This window comes from Schistocerca serialis, chromosome 8 (assembly GCF_023864345.2).
Source record: "Schistocerca serialis cubense isolate TAMUIC-IGC-003099 chromosome 8, iqSchSeri2.2, whole genome shotgun sequence".
Taxonomy (NCBI): Eukaryota; Metazoa; Arthropoda; class Insecta; order Orthoptera; family Acrididae; genus Schistocerca; species Schistocerca serialis.
In genome coordinates, this window is record NC_064645.1 from 101,241,480 (window position 1) to 101,253,636 (window position 12,157).

Here is a 12,157-nt window from a genome sequence, read left to right on the forward strand (position 1 = left end):
AGCTTGACCCCCTTTAATTAATTTTCAAGCCATCAAGATGATCAGTCACCGTGCATTTTCTTTCGTGTACTTTTTTCCTTCAAAGAGCAATATTTCATTTCAGTACCCTATTTATCCTGACCAGCTGAATTATAATAAAGTTTTATGAGCGGAGGGTATATAACGAGGCTATGGAAACTTACAAGCAAGGGTTCGCAAACAAATCGTTTGCGAGATAATTGTGAGTGTGTGGCTACAGGTGGCTACTAACTTCAGTATCACCGTCCTTGTTGGATTAAATTAATTTGAACTTAAAACTTACCGATTAGGCCCGTAGTCTACCTCACGCTGCACAATGTTGAGGAGCGTGGTACAAGTATGACGGGGCATAGAAACGTTTTGCTGCTGATATGAGACTATATGTACTGCGTCAATATGGTCCAAGACGCGCAGGTCAAACAGAGCCTGTACGTCGGTCTCCAGGGTCACCTGACCTCAGTCTTTTGGATTTCTTCTGCCTCCAGTCGTCTCAGAACTGTCATATGATTGAAGAACTGGACCATCAAACTGCACAACCTTGTTAATATTTGCGCAATGATCCAAGAGTGTCTGAAAGAATTCTTAACTCACTGCATAGAGACTGCTGTATAGCTTCCAAGTGTGAGGACGACGCGGAGGATCCTTCTGTTAACAAGTGCACGTAATGTGAAGCTGGCTGTAGGGTGAAATTTAAGCCCAAAGACACAGGGTCATATTTATTTATATTTCAAACACAATTCCGCTACCTATGGCAGTATTTCATACCATAGGCAGTGGCGGCTTGCAAGCACGCTTTGGTAATCTTCACGCAGGGGATTCGTTTGCGGCACCATGTACACTGAAACGTTTTTCATCCTACCAGTTATTATCCTATACTTTCATCCGTGCCAGTTTCCGCTACTAATTATTTTTTATTCTGCACACTAATTTAGCAGGTTATATTGCTTGGGCCTTGAGCCGACCTCGAGCATTACAGACGAGGTATCCTAAAACCTTCCTACGTCTATACTCCGCAAGACACCTAATGGAGTGTGGCGGAGGGTACTTTGAATATCTTTAGATATACGTAGGTGTAAGCAATATACTACACTGCTGTCCAGAACTTAAAGGACGAGACAGATAAGTAACACAACATACACTAATGTGGAAAAAAATCGCAACGCCAAAAGTAATGTGCAGTACTAAAGTTTTGGGAATACATTAGCCTAGATAACATATATAAGCGATTAAAATTTCAAGATCACTGGTAAGCCTCAGCGCAAGGTAAACGACAGCAAATATGAAATATTGGTACATTAAGAACCGGTGTAATCGCTAGAGTGTTGAATGCAAGAATGTAAACGTGCATGCATTGTGTTCTGGAGGGCTGGATGTCAGTTTGTCGGCTGGAGTTCCATGCCAGTTCTACTTAGTCGGTCAATACATTGACGGTTAATGCTGTTGTGGATGACGCTCGAGTTATCGTCCCTTGATACCCCATATGTGCTCGACTGGAGATAGATCCGGTGATAGAACAGGCAAGGCAACATGTCGACACTCTGCAAACACGTTGGGCTAAAAGAGTTATATGTGGACGAGCGTTATCCTATTGGAAATCTCCCCCTCGAGTGCTGTTCATGAATGGCAGCACAAGACATCAAATTACCAGATAGACGTACAAGTATTGAGTCAGGGTGCGTGAGATAACCACGAGAGCGCTACTGCTGTCATACGAAATAACTCCAAGTGTAGGTCCTTTCTGTCTAATACGTTCACAGGTTGGTTGCAAGCCCTCAACTGAGTTACTTCTAACAGACACACGGCCATCACTGGCACCGAAGCAGAACCAGTCTAAAACATATTACCTCGGCGTATCGTAAAACGCCCAAAGGACTACGCGTTAGAACTTGACCCTATTAGGGCTGGGGAAGCATTCACCTTTTATTGTTCACAATATTTATTAAAGCCAATCAACATGTAACTGTTGTCAAACTTCAAGTGAGACCATTTGTACATGAAACCCATCACTTAGTTTTCGATATCAAAGCAAGTATAACAATTTTACAGATGATAAGGATAATACCTTTTAAGACGAAAAAACAAAATAATATAGAATACACTAAACGCCTAAAGGGTTACAGTAAGTTCACTTACAGTTTTGAAACCTTGCCCAAATATACTCATTTAAATGAAAAATTAACCTTACAGATGAAATGTGAATAACTGTATTTTACATTAACAAATAGCGAAGAAATAACGTAATAATAAACTCCCAGTTAGAGAATATTTATACATGAAGGCTATAACTTGGCTTTAGTTACTAACAAATGTGTAACAACGTTTCAAATGAGGTTGGTTGGGTTGGGTTGTTTGGAGGAAGAGACCAAACAGCGAGATCATCGGTCTCATCGGATCAGGGAAGGATGGGAAAGCAAGTCGGCCGTGCCCTTTCAAAGGAACCATCCAGGCATTTGCCTGGACAGATTTAGGGAAATCACGGAAAACCTAAATCAGGATGGCCGGACGCGGAATTGAACCGTCGTCCTCCCGAATGCGAGTCCATTGTGCTAACCACTGCGCCACCTCGCTCGGTTTCAAATGAGGAAGGTAACATCTTTCTATAGAAAATAGAATACACCGTACGCCCAAATGGCTATCCTATGATCACTTACAGTTTTAAGACCTTGCCCAAGTATGCTCGTTCAAAAGAAACAGTAGCCTTACATACGGACTCAACTAGGCAGGCAGTAATATACACTCCTGGAAATGGAAAAAAGAACACATTGACACCGGTGTGTCAGACCCACCATACTTGCTCCGGACACTGCGAGAGGGCTGTACAAGCAATGATCACACGCACGGCACAGCGGACACACCAGGAACCGCGGTGTTGGCCGTCGAATGGCGCTAGCTGCGCAGCATTTGTGCACCGCCGCCGTCAGTGGCAGCCAGTTTGCCGTGGCATACGGAGCTCCATCGCAGTCTTTATCACTGGTAGCATGCCGCGACAGCGTGGACGTGAACCGTATGTGCAGTTGACGGACTTTGAGCGAGGGCGTATAGTGGGCATGCGGGAGGCCGGGTGGACGTACCGCCGAATTGCTCAACACGTGGGGCGTGAGGTCTCCACAGTACATCGATGTTGTCGCCAGTGGTCGGCGGAAGGTGCACGTGCCCGTCGACCTGGGACCGGACCGCAGCGACGCACGGATGCACGCCAAGACCGTAGGATCCTACGCAGTGCCGTAGGGGACCGCACCGCCACTTCCCAGCAAATTAGGGACACTGTTGCTCCTGGGGTATCGGCGAGGACCATTCGCAACCGTCTCCATGAAGCTGGGCTACGGTCCCGCACACCGTTAGGCCGTCTTCCGCTCACGCCCCAACATCGTGCAGCCCGCCTCCAGTGGTGTCGCGACAGGCGTGAATGGAGGGACGAATGGAGACGTGTCGTCTTCAGCGATGAGAGTCGCTTCTGCCTTGGTGCCAATGATGGTAGTATGCGTGTTTGGCACCGTGCAGGTGAGCGCCACAATCAGAACTGCATACGACCGAGGCACACAGAGCCAACACCCGGCATCATGGTGTGGGGAGCGATCTCCTACACTGGCCGTACACCACTGGTGATCGTCGAGGGGACACTGAATAGTGCACGGTACATCCAAACCGTCATCGAACCCATCGTTCTACCATTCCTAGACCGGCAAGGGAACTTGCTGTTCCAACAGGACAATGCACGTCCGCATGTATCCCGTGCCACCCAACGTGCTCTAGAAGGTGTAAGTCAACTACCCTGGCCAGCAAGATCTCCGGATCTGTCCCCCATTGAGCATGTTTGGTACTGGATGAAGCGTCGTCTCACGCGGTCTGCACGTCCAGCACGAACGCTGTTCCAACTGAGGCGCCAGGTGGAAATGGCATGGCAAGCCGTTCCAGAGGACTACATCCAGCATCTCTACGATCGTCTCCATGGGAGAATAGCAGCCTGCATTGCTGCGAAAGGTGGATATACACTGTACTAGTGCCGACATTGTGCATGCTCTGTTGCCTGTGTCTATGTGCCTGTGGTTCTGTCAGTGTGATCATGTGATGTATCTGACCCCAGGAATGTGTCAATAAAGTTTCCCCTTCCTGGGACAATGAATTCACGGTGTTCTTATTTCAATTTCCAGGAGTGTACATTAGACACGTCTCTTACAAATAGTTCGCAGCTCACGGTATCGGTCAAGTGCGGGTATGGAAGTCCTGCCGAGCAACCAACACGGGCCTCACCTCTTGTGCCGCTCGGACCCGATTTATCGGCCCTGCCGAGGGCGCGATGTACAGTAGGTGCGTCCGACTTCACTTCCCGGATGCCGATATTCAACCCTCTGCACCAGTGTCTCATGGAGTTAGCGTACTTTGGTACATAATATAGTTCAAGAGGCACAATATTGTCTGGAACAAACTAAACACTCAGTTTTAGAACTTTTCACACAACAAGACCCCCGGCTTCGATGGTAAGGCAGAATGCCGACGCTGCTGGACACCAAGCAACAGTAGTTCGATGCGACAAACTGCGTAGTGTCCGACCCCAACATGCATTACTCACTAATAGTTCGTCTCAGGTGAAGTACACTTGCAATACGGAAGGCAGAAAGTTCATGGCCAGTGAAAGTAATATAATGGTGTCACCTTATCAGTTCAGCGAAGTAATTGTCCAACACCATCGGAGAAGCAGGTCGCCACTACAATCTCCCAATAAAATGTCATCGATTAACGGCCACCAACTGCTTGGCTGCTCAGACCATCTCAAGACACAGCCGTTACAACTGTCGCCTCTACAATGTATAGCGTCCCCAGTGAAATAATACGAAAAGACCTAAAAAAACAGTAAGGAGGAGACATTTAAAAATTGAATAATATACATTTTTCTCATGTACCCGTATTATAATAATTTCTCTATGTAAGTTTCGAGGGCAAAGAAATATAAAAAAATGATCTAAAGAGACGACAAGATACGCTCTTTTGTTAATTTTTTAGTCGTCTTCATTTCTTCTCTTGTCTTGGTTGCACGTAGACGGGCACCTTGCGAATGCTGGCAAATGTAAGCATATTTGTACTAATCAAGCAGATAATATATGGATTTTATATTATTTTTCACTTTTAATTTGTAAGAGGTGATCACGATTACATGTCCGCCTTCCTTGAATTAACCTGCATTCGAGTAATTTAGAGTGCAACAATCGCAGCGGCCAATGTAGCCAACGACGCCATTACGTAGCGACATTAACTTACAAAAATTAGCGGATGCGAAAAACTCGCCTGCTATTAACATAATATACATTTTTCTCCACAGCCGCCCGACGTTGCAGAAAATATGTAATTTTAAGATTCTTATTTTCAGTACAACAGCCGAGAGCCAGAGCCAGGACTGCGACTACAATGCAATGGCTGACGGGGGTAAGAAAAAATACTCTCGCGCTTGTGTGGGCCGCAATTGCAATTAATAACTAAAAATTTTTTGCTTTAAAGTGAGCTGACCAGCCAAGGAAATTAATATGAAAAGTTTATTCTATTGTTCAACTTATATACTCATGTTTTAACATTCAGCGAATCTAATTCCACTGAAGATTAATATTGTTAACAAACAAAACTTCACAACAGCATTTAATTCTAAATCAAAAATTTAATGAAATACCATTTGATTAAGGCCCACCACGTAAGTCAGCAACAATCGCCGCTACCAATAAATTTCTGTAGTAAACAATGAATTAAATTACGACGGCCGACGGACGCGAGAAATGCCTTTACAAAACACCTCTTCACCGACCGGGGTAGCTCCCCTCCTTGGGCAATCGCACAATCTCCTCTCCACTTCCCAACAAACGCGCGCTCGCTTGTCGATCCGTCCCATGCCACGCCACCTCGCGACATGCTCACAAGCGCCGAAAGGTTAGCATCCCTGAACAAATATTTGTAGCCGCATTGCCGGCATGGCTCACAGTCTTCATCGGAAAACACAACAGACCTCCAGCCTGCACTCCAGTGATCTGTCCCTTGACACCACTAAAGTCGTAAATGGCGGCGATTTGGACCCGGTGGAATATACGCTACAGGGCACGCTGGCTCACAGGTGTCCTTGAAGTAACCGATTTTTAACAGTTCCTTCTACAGTGTAGTGCCATCGGATGCTCAAATTGCTGGTGCAGCTAGGCTGCGCCAGTGCCGTAAGCCGAACACAATGGTCTTTCTTCTTGATAGTACGACGGCGGCGTCCAGAGCCTCGTCGATTCCAACAATACATTCTCGTGATCACCGCTGCCAGCAGTCATGTACGATGGCTACATTCCTGCCAAGTATTTCTGCAGTATCACACAAGGAACATTCAGCTTCTCGTACCCCTGTTACACGACCCCGATCAAACTCGGTGACATGATTATAATGACGTCTTTGTCGCCTGAAAGGCATTATTGACTAATATCAATCCACCACTAATATCAATCCACCACGTCCAGTTTAAAGCAACCATGATTTGCCCTCTTATACAGGCGCTACTGGCGCCGTTATTTTGCGACTGGTGAGAGATTAGTGGTTCAAAAAAATGGCTCTGAGCACTCTGGGACTTCACTTCTGAGGTCATCAGTCCCCTAGACCTTAGAACTACTTAAACTTAACTAACCTAAGGACATCACAGACATCCATGCCCGAGGCAGGATTCGAACTTGCGACCGTAGCAGTCGCGCGGTTCCAGACCAAAGCGCCTAGAACCGCTCGGCCACACCGGCCGGCCTCAAAACGTGAGTGAAAGAGTCAATAGTGTCATTTGGAGGCATGCTCCAAAAGCTAGCATCCAGCCGAGGCTAAATTCTCAACATCGCTTCAAATTTGGTCGTATGGCCCTTCGATATAGGCCATACCACATTAATCTACGCGGCAAATACCCTGGCGACGAAATGCGCCGTTTCTGTGAAGATAGAGACGACAGCGGCGATCTGCTTAGCGTCGCAAAGGGCTTTGAGGGAGAAAATGGGGGCTTATCAGGTCAAAGTAGCAGAAAGCGGCCATCCACTAGCCGAGGCGTTAGATATTATGTACCAGGCATCGATGATATAACGTTTCAAGATTTGCCCCTTTCGCTTTAAATGATAAATTCGCGTCAAATTTTACCCGCATTTTCCTCAAAACCATGTTTTTCGGCGTGGTTGTCGTCCGATTTTAATGATTTTTGGTTTCCCTTGAAGCAGATTTAATTCTCTTAAGTTCAGTTGATAATTAGTATCTTCCAGCGAAAAAAGATGGGTTCACATTTCGAGTTTTTTCAAATCCCTGTGATGTCCTTAGGTTAGTTACGTTTAAGTAGTTCTAAGTTCTAGGGGACCGATGACCTCAGATGTTAAGTCCCATGGTGCTCAGAGCCATCTCAACCACTTGCAAGTTTCGAGGAAAACCGCCCAAACAACGCTCCAGCTAATTAGGTTTGCTCAAATCAGTACAAATAGCAGTGAAGGCATCGGTAACGACTTGTGGCAACCAGTTCTATAACGCAGAGGAGTGCCGTGAACGCTCGGCTTCAAACGATCACAGAATCGTTACTTTTTGGACTTCACCCATGATATTTTGGGGAATAATTCTTCAATGTACATACATTCGAATTCCGTAATAAAAAATTTCGAGTTTTTTCGACCGTCAGCCTGTTTCTGGTACTGCGCGCAGCGGAATTTGAATCCCCACCAGACGTCATGGACGTCGAAGACCCCTAGAGGTCTCTGCACCATCTCGCCGTAACCTGTGGCGGCGCGCGCCTCCTGACCCGCATTTAGAGTGAGGGCGCCACAGTGGAACACGTGGTTGTAGCAGCCAATAGCGACGTCCCTGATAAAGTACTTAAGCGCCTGCCTGTCGCTCAGGCTGACCTCATCCCTTCCCCCACCTTCTCCTTTTCCTTGAACACATCCGCAGACTGTATACTGTCCGCCGCCTTAATCCCCCTCACTCCCAAGTGTCTCCCGTCCTCTCCACCCCCAACCAGTTGCCGCGCCTTTACCGTTGTGCCCCACCCTCTCTCTATCTCCACACCCTCCATCTGCTTTCCCAAGGCAACTTCCACCCTTTACCCCTACTGGATGATGAGCTTCGCCCAGACATCTACCCTTCCTACCAACTCCTGCCTCCTCCTCAGGGCTCCCTCTCCTTCCCCTCCCTTCTCCTGGGTGGCTTCCCCCTCCTACTCCCCCTTCCTCTCTTGTGCCCCCTTTCAGTGTCTCTGCACTCCCTCCTGCCTTATCTTCCCTCTTCATCTCCTGCCCCATGTGTCTCCTGCCTCTTAGTGTACCTGCTGACACCCCTACTCTCTTCATCCCGCCACTTCCCTTGTTGCCCCTTGCTCTCCCCTCCATTTCCATCTTCTCTGACCTCGGCAGGTCCCACCTGGCAGTTTTATTCTTCTTCGTATGTGCTCCAAGTGGGTTTTAAGTGTGTTGTTCTGGAGTGTTTTTAATACTGTGGCCGACTTTTAACCTGTGCAAGTGCCTTCATTGTCTTCCATGTGTTTTAAGAATCGCCAACTGTGTTTTTTAACTTCCTGGTGACTTTTTTAACTGTCCCCCATGATTGTCTCTATTTCACTGTATTTTTACCTCCGTTTTCTCACCTTATTCTGTTTTATGTTCCCCTTTCTTATCGCCTTATGTATGTAACATTTTATTCTTGTTTTAGTTGTCATGTCACTCGGCTGAAGAGCGGCGGATTGTGCCGCTGACAGGCCTCCCCTGCCCATACGGGGCAGGGGAATGAAATCACAATAAAGGAAAGGGAAAAAAAGCTCAGCCTGCCAGTGTAACCTTGCGTACGTCTCAGGACATATCGCCTCGCATTAGACAGCGTATTGACTTCGTGTTTTCTTTACGAATGGGAGTGGTTGTCTTGTTTGGTTTTCGTGACTCTGTTGTCCGTCTCGTTGTGTCGTACGGTCCTACGTTGGTCGTGTCCGTCCTCTCCCGTTGTGTCGATGTTCGCGGGCCGCTCCGCGGCTCCCGCCGCGTTTTCCGTTACTACAACCCCGCGACTGTTCCGGTCGTCGTTACAACACTGTTATTCCGCTTTAATCACGCTATAAACTGACAGAGGACCAATCCCTCTGCCGATATTATCGGGCGACCTCTAGTGGTGGCGTCTGGCGATCAGCATTGCCATTGCAAACGCAGTCCTGAAATGTGTTTGCTCCACCTGCAAGTTGCAAGCTAAGAATGTGCTTTGTGCTGCGTCACGCAGCAGAGTATTTGCACGTCTCTCCGTTGGGCGCCCCGCCACAGACACGGCTGACGCAGCAGCTACGTTTCCGTCGTGTGGTCCGCCAGCCGCCGGCCGTCGGAATCCATCCCTCCCTCCCTCCCCCCCCCCCCCCCCTACCAGCTTCCGTCCGCCGTACCAAGCGCTTTCCGACGCCTGTAACCTGCAGCAGTCGCAGCGGGCGTCGTCTTCCCCTTAATTAAACAGACGCCTCAGCCGTCACCGTCTGGAGTCGGCATACAGCGACGCGGCACGCAGCGCGCGAGAGCAGGGGAGGTGCGACGAGGCGGCAGGAGCAGAATGCGGAGGCGCCTGCTGCATTGCTCTCGGCTCGCCGTATGCACGCCGCTCTGAACACGCACTCCCTCTAGCGGCCCGTCACTTCAGGGACTATCCGGACACGATATACACTAAGGGCCAGTAAAATTGCTACACCACGTGCTGCAGACGCGAAATTTAACCGACAGGAAGAAGATGCTGTGATATGCAAATGATGAGCTTTTCACACAAGGCTGGCGCCGGTGGCGACACCTACAACGTGCTGACATGAGGAACGTTTCCAACCGATTTCTCATGCACCAACAGCAGTTGACCGGCGTTGCTTGGTGAAACGCTGTTGGGATGCCACGTGTAACGAGGAGAAATGCGTACCATCACGTTTCCGACTTTGATAAAGATCGGATTGTAGCCTATCGCGATTGCGGTTTATCGTATCGCGACATTGCTGCTCGCATTGGGAGAGATCCAGTAACTGTTAGCAGAATATGGAATCGGTGGGTTCAGGAGGGTAATACGGAACGCCGTGCTGGATCCCAACGGCCTCGTAACACTAGCAGTCGAGATGATAGACATCATATCCGCATGGCTGTAACGGATCCTGCAGCCACGTCTCGACCCCTGAGTCAACAGATGGGGACGTTTCCAAGACAACAACCATCTGCACGCACAGTTCGACGACGTTTGCAGCAGCCATGGATATCAGCTCGGAGACCATGGCTGCGGTTAACCTTGACGCTGCGCCTGCGATGGTGTACTCAACGACGAACCTGGGTGCAGGATTGGCAAAACGTCATTTTTTCGCATGAATTCAAGTTCTGTTTACACCAACATGATAGTCGCATCCGTATTTGGCGACATCACGGTGAACGCACATTGGAAGCGTGTATTCGTCAGCGCCATATTGGCGTATCACCCGGTATGATGGTATGGGGTGCCAAAGTTTACATGTCTCGGTCACCTCTTGTTCGCATTGACGGCACTTTGAACAGTGGACGTTACATTTCAGATGTGTTACGACCCGTGGCTGTACCCTTCCTCCGATCCCTGCGAAACCCTACATTTCAGCAGGATAATGCACGACCGCATGTTGCAGGTCCTGTACGGGCCATTCTGGATACAGTATATGTTCGACTGCTGCCCTGGCCAGCACATTCTCCAGGTCTCTCACCAACTGAAAACGTCTGGTCAATGGTGGCCGAGCAACTGGCTAGTCACAATACGTTGGTCACTACTCTTGATGAACTGTGGTATCGTGTGAAGCTGCATGGGCAGCTGTACCTGGACACGCCATCCAAGCTCTGTTTGACTGAATGGCCAGGCGTATCAAGGCCGTTATTACGGCCAGAGGTGGTTGTTCTGGGTACTGATTTCTCAGGATCTACGCACCCAAATTGCGTGAAAATATAATCACATGTCAGTTCTAGTATAATATATTTGTAGAATGAAACCCGTTTATCATCTGCATTTCTTCTTGGTGTAGCGATTTTAATGGCCAGTAATGTAGCTCGCGCACGAAACAGTGGTCGATGAACACTGACCATTTTCGTCCAAAGCGCTGGGCGAGTTAGTTTGGAAGGAGAGCTCGACATGTTCCACCTTTCGGTCGATCAGCTATGACAGAATCAAGGCACGCGCCCTGCAATCTTTCTCAAACGATTATACAGGAACTAATCGGTAAAAAAAATCATTTTTGCTAAACTTACAGTTTTGTATGTCAGTTTCATGATGATGCGGCCGTCATTTCGTTAATGCTAATAATTATTGTGATTTTTACGTGACGCTAAGGCACGCCGTGAAATTCGGAAAAGTGTGCAACGAAAAATAGAGGTCGCTATGATATTGCATTTGGTGCATATTATATAACGTGATGTTGCGTATGAAATTTAGCCAACATACTGAATTTTTCTTTAGACTTGGTATGAGGTCTCTATCAACCACCAATCTCGTGAAACCTGATCTGATTCAGCACACTCACTTGCGATCGCGCCGCGCCAGCGATAAAACCAGAGTGAAAAAAAAAAATATGAAATGATATGTCGTGTGGCTAGGGCCTCCCGTCGGGTAGACCGTTTGCCTGGCGCAAGTCTTTCGATTTGACGCCACTTCGGCGACTTGCGTGTATATGGGGATGAAATGATGATGATTAGGACAACACAACACCCAGTCCCTGAGAGGAGAAAATCGCCGACCCAGCCGGGAATCGAACCCGGGCCCTTAGGATTGACAGTCTGTCGCGCTGACTACTTCTTTTTTTTTTTTTATTCGAACACAGGACCTTTGCCTTTTGCGGGCAAGTGCTCTACCAACTTTTTTTTGGGCAAGTGTTCCACCAACTTTTTTTATTTTTTTATATTTATTGTTTTTTTTATTTTTTATTTTTTGTTTTTTTATTTTATTTATTTATTTTTTTTGTATCCAATGTCAGGCTTGCCACCTTTGCTGACATACATTTTGTTGTACTATCGCATAAATAGTGTCTAAAAAGTCCATATGTTGACAAATAGTGGCTAATTAGAAAATTAATTAATTAAGGAAATGAATAAAACTGAAAATGTCCAAATGAAAGACATGAAGACATTGCGGATAGTACAAATACAAAAGAAACATGCTC